Source organism: Malania oleifera, chromosome 12 (genome assembly GCF_029873635.1).
Source record: "Malania oleifera isolate guangnan ecotype guangnan chromosome 12, ASM2987363v1, whole genome shotgun sequence".
NCBI classification, from domain to species: domain Eukaryota; kingdom Viridiplantae; phylum Streptophyta; class Magnoliopsida; order Santalales; family Ximeniaceae; genus Malania; species Malania oleifera.
This window is the reverse complement of record NC_080428.1, coordinates 52,031,720-52,048,343: the sequence shown is the minus strand read 5'-3', so window position 1 is coordinate 52,048,343 and position 16,624 is coordinate 52,031,720. Positions and strand designations below refer to the sequence as shown.

Sequence of the window (16,624 nt, the reverse complement as noted above, 5' to 3'; positions counted from 1 at the left end):
AGCTTTCCCCTTCCCTGTATCAATCAAGTGGCGGACTCGACATCTGGACACGAACTCCTTAGTTTCATGGATGCGTAATCAGGATACAATCAAATACCAATGCACCCTAGAGATGAGGAGAAAATGTCATTCATCGTGGAAATGGGGCTTTACTGTTATAGGGTGATGCCTTTCTGGTTGAAAAATTCAAGGGCAACATATTAGAGGTTGGTAAACAGGATATTTAAAGATCTACTCAAGAAAACGATGAAGGCATACGCTGATGACATGCTTGTGAAAAGCTTGAAAGTAGATGAGCATTGCAAATATTTAAAGGGGGCATTCGAGCTACTCGGCAGGTATCAAATAAAGTTAAACCCTTCTAAATGCGTATTTGGCATCTCTACAGGGAAGTTTCTAGGCTTCATGGTGATGTACATAAGAATTGAAGCAAGCCCTAACAAGGTATGGCCATTGCATTATGAATTCAAGTCTTAATCGGAAGAATTGCCTTTCTCAATAGGTTCGTCTCCTACTCAAGAGATAGGAGCCTACCCTTCTTCAAGGAGTTGCAAAAAAAAGGAAGATTCAAATGGGGAGAAGAGCATGGTAAGGCGTTTGAACAACTCAAGCAGTATCTCGGCTCTCCCCCACTGTTAACAAAGGCAAAAGTAGGAGAGGACCTCTATCTGTATATGTCCTCAACTCCACATACGGTCAGCTCGGTCCTAGTTAAAGAGGAGGGAAGGCAACATAAGCCCATCTACTACACCAGCAAAGTTCTAAGTGGAGCTAAGATCAATTACACAACAACAGAAAAGGCATACCCATTATCTGTGCAGCACGGAAGTTAAGACCATACTTTCAGGCACACAAGATAGTGGTCCTAACCAACCTACCACTAAGATAGATCCTCCAATGGCCAAAGACCTCAAGGAGAATGATGAGGTGGTCAGTTAAGTTAGGGGAATTCGATATATATTACAAGTTGAAACTTACTATCAAAGCTCAAGTACTGGATGACTTTATGGTAGAACAGTCTTATGAAAGAATAGAGGAGCCAAAGGCTTGAACACTAAATGTGGATGAATCATTGAATGGGACTGGAGGGCAAGTAGGTTTAAGCCTTGCTACACTAGATGGATCAAAAACGTTGTATGCATTAAAGTTGGAGTTCACTACAACCAACAATGATGTATAATATGAAGCCTTGCTGGTAGGGCTGCACCTAGTAGACTCACTTAGAGTTGCTCGGCTTTATGTTTTGAGTGACTCTCAATTGGTGGTTAAACAAGTTAAGGGGGGATTTGAGGCTAAGGATCAGAAGATGAAGAAATACCTAGCAAAAGCACAAGAGTATATCAAAACATTAGCTCAATTTGAGATAGAGCACATACCACGAGCAAAGAATGCAAAAGCTGACACGCTTGCAAGATTGGCTTCAACCTCAAAGCTGAATAGGAAGAGCGCCATTTACTTGGAAAGAGTTGTAAAGCCTTTATACAGTACCTCCGAGACGGATCGTTACCAGACAATAAGAAGCAGTCTATGAATCTAAGAAGGAAGGCAGCCACGTACACCCTTATCAACCAATAGCTGTACAGGGATTGCCTTTGCCCACATAACTATGTACGACATCACCAAGTTCGTATGGACTTCGGTGGTCTATAGGTTTTGCAACCCTGCAGCTATAGTCACAGACCACGAGAGGTAGTTCGACAACGATCGCTTCAACAAATTTTGTGCTAACTTGGCATAAAACTACTATTCACATATATTGCACACCCGAAAAGTAACAGATAGGTGGAGAACATGAACCAAAAAATATTGTACAGTCTAAGAATGCGGCTTGAGCCTTCGCACGACAAATGGGAAAAGAACTCCGATCAATTATCTAGGTGTACCACACAACCCAACGAGCAGCTACAAGTGAAACCCCTTTCATGCTTGCCTTTGGAGCAGAGGCGGTCATCCCTACAGGAGTCGGAATCCGCTCCTAGCAGAGGCAACATTTTGATGAGGAGAGCAACAACGAAGAATTGAGAGCGAAATTGGATCTTTTGGAGGAAAGATAGGACCACGCATAGACGAGAATCGCGACATACCAAAAAAAGGTGGCAAGGTATTACAATACTTAGGTTAAGGCATGAGCATTTAACCTAGGAGATCTGGTCCTAGGGATGGTGTGAAATAACCTCATAGAGCTCGGTTCAAGAAAACTGAAGCTCGATTGGGAGGGACCATACCAAATCGAGTCAGAATTCAAGCCGGGGACATACACTTTAAAATACTTAGAGGGAAGCGAGATAAAAAACACATGGAATTCTGATATGTTAAAGAAGTACCACTCTTAAATTTTCATTACTCAAAAAATTGTATAATTAAGTTTAAGAGGCTCTAATAGCCTGAGTACACTATAAAAAATAATTAAATAATAAGCTGAACTTTCTAGTCGTCAGCTTTACTTTCTTCTCCAACCTCTTCTTCCCTAAGCTCTTCTGTCTTGTCCATCTCTTCCCTAGATTCTGGGCTCTCATTGTTATAACCGTACAAGCATACTCAAGAAAAAGGTTAGAATGCATTGTCCTAACCTGCTCTGAGCACCTCTGGAAGCCAAGGCAATAAGTTTTAGAAGTGTCGATGATGAAATTTTTTGAATTTTGGTACTCCAAAACTGTGGCACTGGAAGTAATAGGGATTTATTCATGTCAAATCCTCGCTGTCTCCTCTTAAAGAGCCTTTTTGTGGCAATTAGCATCCATTCGGGCTTCATGTAACTCATTCTGTGTGGCAACATATTTCTCTCTTGCATCTAAAGTCTGCGGGTTCATCTCAGTTACCTTTTCCTCTTATGCCAAAACCATAGTCGCCATCTGTAAACAATATAAGAATATCATGAATTACGAGCACTAAAAACAATATCATAGGCAAAACTAACAAAGGCACCTGGTAGGTAGTATGTCATATTGTTGCAAACAAATGATCATGTTAGAATTAGTGTATTCCCAAGAGGGGGGGGGCGTGAATTGGAATTTTAAACTTTTCTACTAGGTTGAACTAATCTAGCAGTTGTACATTCACAACCTAGGGTCTGTCTATGTAGTTCCAGATGCGCAAATAGAAACAACGTGTGGAAATTAAAATCATGCGCAACATTCACCAATTATAACATACATGTGCGGTAAATATAAAGAGTAGAAATATAAATAAGGCACACAATATGTTATCGGGGTTCGGCCAACTGTGCCTATGTCCACACCTCAAGCTTGCAAGCCCGATGATTCCACTAATAGCTCACTTAAAGGTGGAGCAACATTGATTACAACTAGGTCAATTAGCGCAGGGCTAACCTTAACCTTAACCAGGTCAATCAGCGGGACTGACCTCAACCTACACGACGCACCAAACTTTCCTAACTGGGTCTAAGCCAATCTAGGACTATTCCAGGGCTAGTCTCCTTCTCAGGCTCGTTCTTGGAAATGCAAAAAATGTGTATATAATCAAATGGTATAGTGATTGTGCTTTCGTGTAAAGCAGATGTGTACCCAAATACGCGCAATTACATACACCACAATATGATTTAATATGTAAGCTCAGTATGGTCCAATATTTCCACTCTCAGATATATATATATATATATATATATATATTTGCTATCAGTGTAACAAGTGCGTGAAAGTATCAATCAAGCAATATTTGTATCATAAGATATTCAAGCAAGATATTACACAAATATACTAGCCAAACAATATATATGTATATTTCAATAAGCGGGTTTTCTCAATCGTATGATGCTCTAGTAATGTATATGTTTAGTTTGAAAAAAGATATTGAATCTTTGTATTCAGCAAAGGATATGGGAGTTAATGAATATTGCAACAAAGATTTTATCACATGAACAAATATCTCTTCAAATATTTTTCAAGATAAAGGCACAATAGATATTTGAAAATGTTTGACAAGTTTCTGTAATCCAAAAACAAATACAAACTTCTCAAGATATTGCAATGAATATGCAATACTCAAAAGTTTTATATAAGTCTTCTTAGGAGAGACTTATTAACAAAGTCTCCTAAGAACACTTAGGTTTAGCTCTCAATAAAATCGTATCAACCAAACAGAACAAGGAGAGTATGCCTTTCTAATCAAGCACTCAATCAACTTACAGAGATTTTGACCAATAAGAGAAGGTAAGTATGAGTGGTTGGGGCTTGGATATGAGTATTATAAGATTTAGAAATTTTAGAGAATTTCTCCTAATCAAAGTAGTTAATCCCACACAAATTTTCACAAATGATCTCATATAAATAGACATGGGAAGAGATATGATCGTTAGGGACCTATTGGGTATTATTAGGAAAGTTTAATGACATTTCAAATATTTTAACTCTGTTTAAAAAATATTTAACCACGGTAAAAATCAGGACAACCCAAGAGGTCCGGTTGACCAGAACAGTTTCGGTCGACCAGATCTCATTAGGTTCAGTCGACTAGGAGAATTTTGAACTAAGGGCTCGGTCAACCGAAAGTGGGTGATTTCTTATTTCTTCGAGGTTCGGTCGACCAGGAGGTTTTTGAACTGAAGGCTCAGTCGATCATAAGTGGGTGATTTCCTATTCCTCTAAGGTTCGGTTGACCGAGTTATTTTGAACTGGCTTGTTCGATCGACCAGACCGTTATGATTTTTCCCAAGGACCCTCGGTCGACCAAGTAGTTGGAGTACAAAATTGGCTCGGTCGACCAAATGGTCAAATTGTTGACCATAGAGGGTTTCGGTTGACCGGGGGATTTGAACTACTCTAGTTCGGTCGACTAGGACCTAGGTCAACTGTTGACCTAGTCCTGTTTCGGTCGACCAGAGCAAAATGAACTGTCTTGGCCGGTCGATCGAAAGTGCACAATGTGTACATTTCAATCTTGTTATGAATCACACAAACCCTAATCAAGTGCCTAACAAACATAGGTGCAAATGTGTGTGTCCTAGGGTCATTTATGTCCAATTAAAGACACCGAAAAAGTCCGGTGTCGGTCGACCGAAGGGTAAACCCTAAGGTTCGGTAAACCCTAAGGTTATTCTAAGGTCATTTTGGTTTATAGTTTGTTTGAGCTTATGTAATAAATCATACATGTGATGTGTGTGAGCTTATTACAAACTAGAGCCCTAATTACTATTACAGACCAATTTTTACAAATATATTACAACGCTAAATATAACTTGGTCTTCAGGCTTTACTTGCTTTGTGCCCATTTGATCTTATCAATCATAATTCTTGCACAAAACCTCAAACACCCATTAGATACAATGAGTATTTGTCATAATCAAAACTAGGCGTGACCTATAAGGTCAATAGATCAGGAGGCAACAACTTAGCCTCCACAAGGTCCTCCACATGTACCGCATGGTGTAGGGCAGTCTGAATAAGTGTAGGCTCATGAAAGATGGGCCCTCGTGAGGAAGTAGGCATGGGCAGATCAACCTGAGGTAAGGGCTTACCCTTCATTATAGGGGCATCCACCAGCAGAGAAGATTTGCTTTGAAAATATCTCTCCTTCTTCATCTTACTTGACCTTTGCTTCTTTGCCTCGGCCATCACGCCTCATATTGGTTAAAGTCTATATCTGCAAACAGAAAGTGGAAAAGGTAAGGAAACCAAGTGCAACAAAAGTATGTGTGCATACACCATAAATCAAGAAAGAAAGAGGCATGGGTAGACGCGACTAAGTCCGTACTGCACAAGGACTCGTTGCTTGAGTAGCTTGCTGTGTGGGGCAATCCCCTGCCAACTACTAGCTCGCAAGTCTTTAAGAATGGCCTACTCTAATGAAGATAGAGTAGGAGTCAAGTGTCATAGCCAAGTTGAAGCAAAGAGAAAGGATTAGATAAGAATATATATACACACACACATAACCCATGCACGTGCAGAGAAAGTAAAAGATAGAGGAAGGAAAATCACCATCAAGAGGAGTAAACCAAATGCGAGGCCAGTGATAATTTAGCTCCCGAGAGGCAAAACAGAATCGGAACTTCCACTCATCAATGGAAGAGCTACCTGGAGTAAATAGCTTATACTCGGGAAAAGAATTGAAATAGTACAGTTCCTTCTCTATGGAGTGCATCCTCATCTGAAAGCAGCTCTGAAATAGAGGCACTGTGGGCTGATAACCTCATTTTAGGAGAAGGACGGCAAAGAACACTGATGATAAGTAAGAATTGGTGACAAGCTACGAGGGGGCTATGTTATAAAATTGAAACACGTTCGAGAAAAAAGGATGAAAGAGCAACCTAAGACCTAGATCAAGGAAGTTAGTGTACAAGCATATCCCATTGGGCCCAGACTCTAGAGCAAACTTGGAGCTGATAGGGAACCTAATTTGAATATCATTAGGAACAACGAATAAGCGATTAGCATTATGCATATCTTTTGGGGAAAGGTAACACCGGGCAGTCCGTACGGTAATATGAGGCCTAGACTGAGCCTTCGAGGGCTTGATAAGAATCAAGCTTGAAAGGCAAGCACGACAAACAACTTACACCACTCAATGATTTGGATCAACAATGCCTATTTTCTATAGGTTTTCTGCAAACACAATTGAAAGAAATGAAGAACATGATGAACAATGCGAAGAACATCAAGAACAAGTGAAGAACAAAGCAAAAATTAACATACAAATGCCAAAAAAAGAAAAAAAAAAGCAATGAAAAGACACAAAGAGAAAAGCGTAGGAAGAGCGTACCTACGAGAGAACTGCTCGATCAAGACAAGGAACAAATGAGCAAATGAATGCCTTTTATAGAGAAAATTTTGCCCAAATCTCGAGAAAGCGCACATCTAGAGAAAGTGGAAAAGTATTAATTAGTTTGCATCTCAAAGAAAAAGATGTCAAGTCTTCGTATAGGCACACTGTCCAAAGAAAGATGCATATTATGCCAGACACATAAGCTGACCAAACACATGCCAAGAAATGACCACGAGTCCCAAGAAATCTCAAATTCCCCAGGTATGGCACAAGTAACAAGAGATTTTTATTCCCTACAGGTGCAATTAAGGAGGACCTAAAAAATCTATAACAACGATCAAACTAACAAGTAAAGCTCGTGAGGCAAGAAGACTACTCAACAAATGAGCACAGTTCATTAGGCAAAGATGGCCCAACTGACGAGCAAAGCTCGCAAGGCCAGAAGGCTACCCAATAAATGGGCGCAGCTCATTAGGCAAAGATGACCCAATTGACGAACAAAGCTCATGAGGCCAGAAGGCTGCCTAACAAATGAGCAAAACTCATTAGGAAAAAATGGCCCAACATAGGAGCAAAGCTCATGAGGCCAAAAGGTTGCCTTACAAATGAGAACAACTCATTAGGCAAAATCGGCCAAATTGACGAGCAAAGCTCGCAAGACCAGAAGAATGCCCATGAAGAGCAACTCGCAAAGAATGCCTATGAAGAGAAGCTTGGTAGCTTAGCAAAAATACCCAGGAAGAGCAGTTTAATAGCTCGAAAATAATGCCCATGAAGAGTAACTTGGAAAATATGCCTATAAAAAGTATCTTGACAAGAATGCCCACGAGAAGTAGCTTAGCAAGAATGCCCATAAAGAGCAACTCAGCAAGAATGCTCATAAAAAGCAGTTCGACAAGAATGCCCATAAAGAGCAGCTCAACAAGAATGCCCATGAAGAGTTTGGTAAGAATGCCCATGAATAGTAGCTCAGCAAGAATGCCTATGAAGAGTAGCTCGACAAGATTTCTCATGAAGCGGAGCTCGGAAAGGATGCCCATCAAGAGTGGCTCTGCAACTTGGCAAGAATGCCTATAAAGAGCAGTTTGGCAAGAATGCCCCACTAAGGGTAGCTTGAAAAAAATGCCACCAGAAGTGTAGCTTGGCAAAAATGCCACAATAAGGGCAGCTCAGCAAAAATGCCCCCAGAAGAGCAGCTCGGCAAAAATGCCATCAGAAGAGCAGCTCGGCAGCTTGGCAGCTCGAAAGAATTCCCTATGAGGGAGAGTTTGGAAAAAATGCCCCCAAAAGAGCAACACAATAGCTCAAAAAAAATGCCATCAAAAGAGTAGCTCGACAACTTAGAAAAATTCCCCATAAGAGACAGCTCAGCAAGAATGCCCCTAGAATAGCAACTCAGCAAGAATTTTCTCAAAAGAGCAGCTCGACAAGAATTTCCCATAAGGGACAGCTCGGTAAAAAAGCTCCCAGCTAACCTCCCTTGAGTTCGGCTTGAAAAAGCTGGGAGCACGGTAAGATCGACTCGGTAAAGCCATCATTGCCTCAACCTTGGCTCGGCAAAGCTATGCTTGCCCCAGCCTTGGCTTGGCAAAGCCAGGAGCGTAGCAAGATCGACTTGGCAAACCCGTGCTCGCCTCAACTTTGGCTCGGATTAGCCAACTTCCCAGAGTTCGGCTCGGCCCAAGCCTTCACTCCATGGACTAAGCTTGAGTAAGAAATCTCTTAGTAAGAAACCATGCATTATTACTTTGGATCGGGACATTATCTGGATCAAACAAAAGTAGGCTCCACAAAAGTCCAATAGGCATAACTTTCAAACTTTGGGAACATTGTTCAAAACTTTAAAGCTAAAGGAGGGGGGGGGGGGGGAATTGATATACCCCAAATATATCACCAACCTTAAAGAGAAGGCATGTGCCCAACATTAATGGGGGAAATCACCTACCAAGTTAGTGGCTCGACCAGAGTCATTGACACCGACCATATATTGACCGAAGTGATCCACACCCGTGCTATAAGGATTAGAATGATCCACGTCAAGTGCTATAAATGACTTAACTACTAGGGTCAAACCTCGCCAGTATAAAAGGGGTACGACGGAGAGGCTAAGGTATATCATTCTAAACTATACTTTACTGTTGCTTCATACCTCTCAAAGTCAATCCTTGACTTAGCATCTGAAAGATCCCCTAGAGTACACCTCGGGTCCTCAAAGCCAATCTTCTCTTCGTCCTTTTCAGGTGATCGAGATGGAAAAGTTTGTCGGAGGTCATCGACATTTTTATTCAGCAACAGAATCCATCTATATGATAGTACCTCCAAAGTGATTTTGATACCAAATATAACACTCTCAAGAAAAACACCTATGAAGTATTGTATGTTTTGAACCACTAACCTCACGAATTTATGTCTTAGATAGTAGGAATTGAACCATCCTTATAAACTAATGATTTCCCTAATATATATACATTCATGACCCTGATACTAAGCATTTTTTACTTAATTTTAGGGCAACATAGGTGTAAGATAAAATTTGGCTAAGAGGGAGAATAGTAGGAATGTAACATATTTACATGGAATAAAGTTGTCCAACTAGTCCCCTCTCTCAACCCTCCCCCCCCCCCCCTCTCCCACGGTGTCCCCAAGGCAAAAAAAAAGATTGGACTAACTTGTGTTGTCTTTATTATTCCATCAAGGATATTTTGATCTTTTTGAATAATTAATTAGCGTAACCTTTATATATAGTTGGCAAGTCAAATATGAGATATGACAACTATTATAACTAATCTAGTTCATTAAGTTTAATCAACTTTGTAAATTTTAATCATTGAAACAAACATACTATAAGGTCATATAATTTTAAAGATTTGGATTAGGGTACTACACTGTCTCTCTTTGTTTTTTTTTTTTCTTTCTATTTAATAATTTGGAAAGAAAATTGAACATTACAATGTTCAAGAAGGAGCGACCTCATGGACCAATTAAGATTAAAAAATACAAAGTGAACTGCTCCGCTTAATTGTAGTCATTTTAATTTTGTTCCTAAAGTCATAAATGTGGGTTAGATTAGGCTACTCTTGATTGAGGTTTCATGGTGGAAAGATATTTAATTTTATATAAACCAAGATGATAATTAATCAAAGATGTCTCTTGAGATTATGAAGCTGACTAGTTTATACTTAAATTTATCATTTAATTACTCAGAGGGCCATTCTAAATTTTGTGACTCTTGACCATAATTCATAACCAATATGACAATCTACAACTTGGAAGTTTTTTTTGTGTGATATAAAGATCAAGGATAACTAATGATGTGTGTTTAAATCCTTCTACCAATAAATAAATAAAACAACAATAAGTTGTACATTTTCCTATGCTTCCATTAATTCAAGTGGTGTGCCAAAAATTTTTTAAAAATTTGTCAAAAGTGCATTAATGCTAGTAATTACTTTCACAGATTTTTAATTCAAGTCTCAAAACCATGCTACTAAATAAAGCCTAAGACAATTTATTATTGTTACACCAATTTGATCCATTCAATTCAAAGTGGCAACCAAACACTAAACAAACTGATGAAGTTAAATTTATAAAGAAAACATACACACATGCACATATACAAAAACCAAATTGACTTAATTAATTAGTATTGTTTAGTTGTAGTAACCTCACAAGACCTTCTCTGTTGCCTACGGGCTAATTCAGAAACCACCCTCATGGTCCATTAACTTCCAAAAACCATCTTCTTGTTGAACCATACCCTTATTTTTCTCACACCTCCATGCAACTAGCATAAGGTACTCATCTTTTAATCCATCGTGTTCTTTATTTACAAGTGCAATGTCTCTCTTGACTTCCAAATTGAAATCCCCTTTTGCTCCATGCGTTCCTGCCACTCCATGAAGGTAAGTCTCCACATTATGCCAGTTTGACACCGTTCCAGGACTCTTCAAGTACTTCGACTTTTGGGTGTCGATGAGCAGCTCCTCGCCCACATTGGAGTAGCCAAATAGGGGATAGTTAGGAACAATATCTAGAATATTATGGACGCGCAAGACTCGAAGGTCTTTCAACCCAGAAGATAGATCGTTTAAGTTTGAGTCTTCGACCCGAGGGCTTGCAAAGACGAAGGCAGTCACTGGACAAGACTTGTCGAGTTGGTCCCTCGATTTGTTCAACTTATTGACAACTATGTCCATAGCATTTAGGGTTGCAAGTGCAGCACCCAAGCTATGGCCTGTCACGGTTATGCTGATGCTTTCATCCTCATATTCTTCCACTAGTCTTTGAATCTCATCGATAACCTGCTATGAAGAGTAGTATTAGAGTAATCACAATTATGCATTTTATTTTTTATTTTTTTTTAGGGGAAAAGCAAGGCAAGGGGTGATCGGCATAGCAACACCCCTAGGTGTTACCATCAAGATTGTCCCACCACAAAATATCAGGATTGAATGAGTCAGGTCAGTTCAAGTGGTAAGAACGACTTGTGACTTTGGTGATCTCAAGGTCACAGATTCAATTTTCTCTTGAGACATTATACTGGTGAATTACGAGGAGTGCGTCAATGGGCGGGCGGCTTTCATCCATCTGGGTTTGGTGTCACACCATAGGGTCCAAAGTGACATGATGGTGGATGGAGTCCCCAGGTTATCAAAAAAGGAAAAAAAAAAATGTACGGATTAAATCATAACTCCTTAACCATAAGAGTGTTGGAACCATCACCACTGCTCATTGAAGCGCTAAACGTCCAGTACCCTCCGTACATTATGAGAAAGAGAACGAGGTGTTAATTATTCTTAGATTATATCTTAGAAACACCCTTATTTTTTTATCCATATTTGAGAACATCTATCTTGGCTTGTTTAATTTATACTCTCATATTTTAATTTGTATCATACATGGTTTCCTCCGGTCTAGAGTACTTTGAAAACGTATATACTCGCTTATTTTGAAAATCAATATATATATATATATATATATATATATATATATATATGTCTGAGTTAATTTGTTGAACACATAAATGGAAATTAATAACACAAAATCTCACCTAGTCTCTTGCACTGGATCGATTGAAGGGGGATCTGGAATCATTAGAAGTGTACATAGAGCACCATCCTTCATGCACCTTAGGATTACCACTTTGATTCCCAAATAACTTTGAGGCTGAAACCAAATTGAACTCAAAATCATCAACCCACACCAGTGTCCGCACCGACCCTCTCCAAGCAATCACAATATCTCTCCTCCCCAACACCGTCACCCCCTCGTCGGTGGCAACCGCAACGTACCCAATCCAGTTAGACTCCTTGCTCCGAGCAGAGGACACATTCCCAATGGTAATTTCTTCCCATAATACTTTGAAATAGGAAACTTAGTTATTGCAAGATCTGAGGAATAGGCTGGACTATTGCAGACATCAAGGGTATTGATCCTTCAATATGTACCCGTAACATCTTTTTGGAAGGAGATGCGAGGCCAGTTCGTGATGCACAGTGGAGATTAAATCCCACCATGAAGGAGTTGGTGAAGAAAGAGGTGTTGAAATTGTTAGCTGCAGACATCATTTATCCTATATCCGACAACAAGTGGGTAAGTCCGACACAAGTAGTTCCAAAAAGGTCTAGTTTAACTGTAATTAAGAATACTAGTGAAGAGTTGATCTCGTCTAGGAAGGTAACGGGTAGAAGAATGTGCATTGGTTATCGTAATCAAAATTCGATTAACCGAAAAGATCATTTCTTATTACCTTATTTGAATCAGATACTCGAGAAAGTAGCTAGTAGTGCTTTTTATTGTTTTCTAGATGGTTTTTCTAGATACTATCAAATTACTGTAGCACCGTAGGATCAAGACAAGACCACCTTTCGTAGAATGCCTTTTGGTTTATGCAATGCACCGGCTACTTTCCAGCGCTATATAATGAGCATTTTTTCTGACATGTTAGATGATATGTGTGAAGTTTTCAGGGATGATTTTTCCCTGTTTGGTAAATTTTTTGACGTCTATTTGAAAATTTTAACTATTGTTTTAAAAAGATGTGAAGAGAATAATATGTCGTTGAATTGGGAAAAATATCAGTTTATGGTAAGTAGTGGTTTAATACTTGGTTATTTAGTTTTTAGCGTGGTATAGATGTCGACAGAGTCAAGGTAGAGCTGATTTCCCAGTTACCCGTCCCTAAGGCAGTTAGGAATATCTGGTCTTTCCTTGGCTATGCTAGCTTATATAGGTGTTTCATTCAAGGTTTTAGTAGTACTTCTAAACCACTGTGTTCTTTATTGCAAAATGATATTGATTTCTTATGGACTGATAAATGTCAACGGGCTTTTCAGACCCTGAAGAAACACTTGACAGTTGCACCCATTATGCAACCTCCTCGATGGGACTTGCCTTTTGAAATTATGACTGATGCTAGTTATTTCGCTCTTAGTACTGTTCTTGGTCAAAGAATCGATAACAAGTCTTATGTTATTTATTATGCAAGTCGTACTTTAAGTTATGCTCAGAAAAATTATACCACCACTCAGAAGGAATTGTTAGATGTAGTGTTTGCTTTAGATAAATTTCACTCTTATGTTATTAGGTCACCTGTTATTATTTTTACTGACTACTCTGCTTTGAAGTACTTGTTGGCAAAGAAGGATGCTAAGCCTAGATTGATCCGATGGATTCTCCTTCTTGGGGAGTTTGAGATTACCATTCGAGACAAAAAGAGAGCAGAAAATGTTATAATTGATCATCTTTCTCGTTTGCAACTACTTAATATATCTTTATCTCTAACCTCTCTTAAATGATGATTTTCCTGATGAGCATTTTGGCAGTGTCACATGCTCCTTGGTTTATTTTTATTTTTGGGCTTTATGTTGGCAAGAAAATAAAAATAATAAAAATGAAAAAATAGGGGAGCTTAGGGTTTTAGATATTTAGGGTTTGTTTTTCTTTTATGAATAGGAAGCTTGCAAGGGGCATTCACGGCCGTGGGGGCACAAACCATCTCTCTCGTTCTCCGCTCTCTCACGACCTCCTCACATTTTTTTTCTTCCCCTCAATCTCACTCACTCTCTTCTGCCCATGGCTAGCAGCGCAACTGCTATCTCTTCCCCATCCGCAGCCAAAGTCACCTCCTCTCTCACCAGCACACTACCGGTGACTCCCTTCTCTTTCTCCACCACTCTTCCTGTTCCCGGCGAGAGGCCCCTCTCTAGCACCTCAAGCCGAACCAGCAGGTTCGGCTACTCACCACCCAGCCCAGCCATCGCCGTCACCATCGCCTACACTCCGACAACCCCATCTTCGGCAGAACTTATAACAACAGCGGTCTCTTACTCCGACGGACGCAGGAACGACCACCATCATTAGCTCCGGCCACCTGCTTCCCTCGCGACGGTATCCCCACTGGTGAGCTCCCATGCACACATGAACACCCACTCACGCACCCAGCTCTGCCTGCTACAAACACACACCTGTTACTACACACACCCATATGCACACTCAGACACACACAAACACACACCTGTTACAACACACACCCTTACCAATGCGCAGCACACATGCATGCATTTGTTGATTTTAAAGATTCGTTTTTTTTTTTTCATGCTTCGATGGTATGTTAGTTTATACATATATATATTTCAATAGTTAATATTCATGTTTAGTTTTTTTTGTTATTATAAATATTAATTGGTTTGTTCTCATTGTTGTAGGATTTCTTTTCTTTGTGGTGGTAAGTATTTTATTGCTTAATATTTAAATGTGGTAATTGTTGTCATGTTTATTTAAGTACGTAATATTCAAGTTGTATATTTAATATTTAGGGTTATTAAAATATTAATATTCGCATTGTAAGGTTTATATTGTTGATGTGTATAATTTAATGTTTAATATGTATTTTTAGGGTGTGGTTGTTTTTCGTTGTATTTATTCGGGTAGTATTCATATTGTAAGATCTTATTATGGTGGTATTTATTAAAATGTTAATATTCATATTGTAAAGTTTATATTGTTTTTGATGTTTAATATGTATTCTTGAGTTTTGTTGTTATTATGTTGTGTTTATTGTGTGTAACATTTTTATTATGGTGGTCTTGATTCAAATGTGTATTATTCATATTAAGTTTTTTTTTATTACATAGAAACTCCAGCCACCAATAAGCCCTTTGAACTCCCTGGTGCGGCACCAAACCTACGGATCAACGTCCTCCCCCTAACTCTCGCTAATCAGGTAAAGTTCGAAATGCGGACACGACTTCCATGCATCAGTTGGACGTTCGACTAACCCGACCCCGAGACACATCTTCATTACCATCCACGATTCCCGCTGGCTCATAAAGAACTCTCACCATCCAAAGTCCCCACTGGCTCACAGAGCGAATTCTCACCATCCACGGTCCCCGCTGACTCATAGAGTAAATTGTCACCATCCACAGGTACCGCTGGCTCCGTGAGTGCATGTACCTGGAATTGAACCCTCGATGCTCCTTCTTATGTGCTGATGTCTTTCGACTGCTCCATGCCCGTGGGGGCTCATATTAGGGTTTTTATTATCATATAAGGTTGTTATCATGTTTTATTATTATATTTAACATACAAAAAAAACAATTTCGAATGATATATTGATTTTTATTTTGATTTATTACCATAATGTCGTATTTGGTCACTATATTGATTGTCTACATATTAGGAATAGTTTGAATTCGTTTCCATAATTTCATTACCTTCTTGCCCTTGTATAATTACCTGCTAATCTTACGTTTACTTGGTTTCCATAATTCAAGTAATAGATTGTTTCCTTAGTTTTAGTAATTTTTTTTCTATATGCATTATTTATATCATTGATTGTGTTTTTTTTTTTTTTTTTTGGGTAACGCCGGGTATCCACAGCCGTCAACGCGCGTCCGTTTTACGGTCCGCACGCACCGGCATGTGACTAATCCCACGCCCTGTAGCAGGAGCCCCACCCACCACAGAGAAGTAATTCAGGCGCCCGCTGCAGGAATCGAACCCGGGATGCCAGGATTAGGCTCACCTCGTGAAAGGAAATCCCGGAGTCCGCCCTTGCCAACTGAGCTCAGCCCTGGGGGCTCATTGATTGTGTTTTTATATTAAGGTAAATATCATATTATTAAAATATGTATATTGTCTTTATTATTATTTAACAATACTATTATTATTACTATTAATATTATTATTATTATTACAATTATTATTACTTATTATTATTATCCTTATTGTATTTATTATTATTACTATTAATATTATTATTTATTATTATTATTATTATTATCATTATCATTATTGTATTATTATTATTATTATTATTATTATTATTATTATTATTATTATTATCATCATCATTATTGTGTTTATTATTATTACTATTATCATTATCACTATTATTATTGTTATTATTACCATTATTATTTATTATCGTTATTATTGTATTTATTATTACTATCATTATTATTATTTTATATTATTATTAGCGTTATCATAATCATTATTAATATTATTATCATATTTGTTTTCATTATTATTATTATTAGTCTCATTATTCTATTTTAGAGTATACGTATATTCAATTGTGGTATTTTTAATATATATATTAACTTCTTATTATTTTATTATTATGTATATTTTCTTGATTTTCATCTCAATGTATGAGATTTTTAAACTTCACGTACGCCGGTTATGAGGAAATATGTATATTTATATTGTATATTATGTGTGGTCCATTTATTTGCATTTTGTAAATACATGAGTAAAATAAAAGATTTTTTGAATTAAATTTGGGATAATTCTTGATTAATTAGGTACCATTCATAAAACTAGGCGCATAGGGGGTGCTTGTACCTTCTCCTCACGTAACCAAACTTTCGATCTCTACTTTGGTAACACAAACTGATTC

The 16,624-nt window shown here is 38.5% G+C and overlaps 1 pseudogene; it reads right to left on the bottom strand.

Moving 5' to 3' along the window:
• Window positions 1–10,415: 10,415 nt before the first annotated feature.
• LOC131143921 (phospholipase A1-IIgamma-like) lies at window positions 10,416–12,233 on the bottom strand (annotated as a pseudogene).
• Window positions 12,234–16,624: the final 4,391 nt, after the last annotated feature.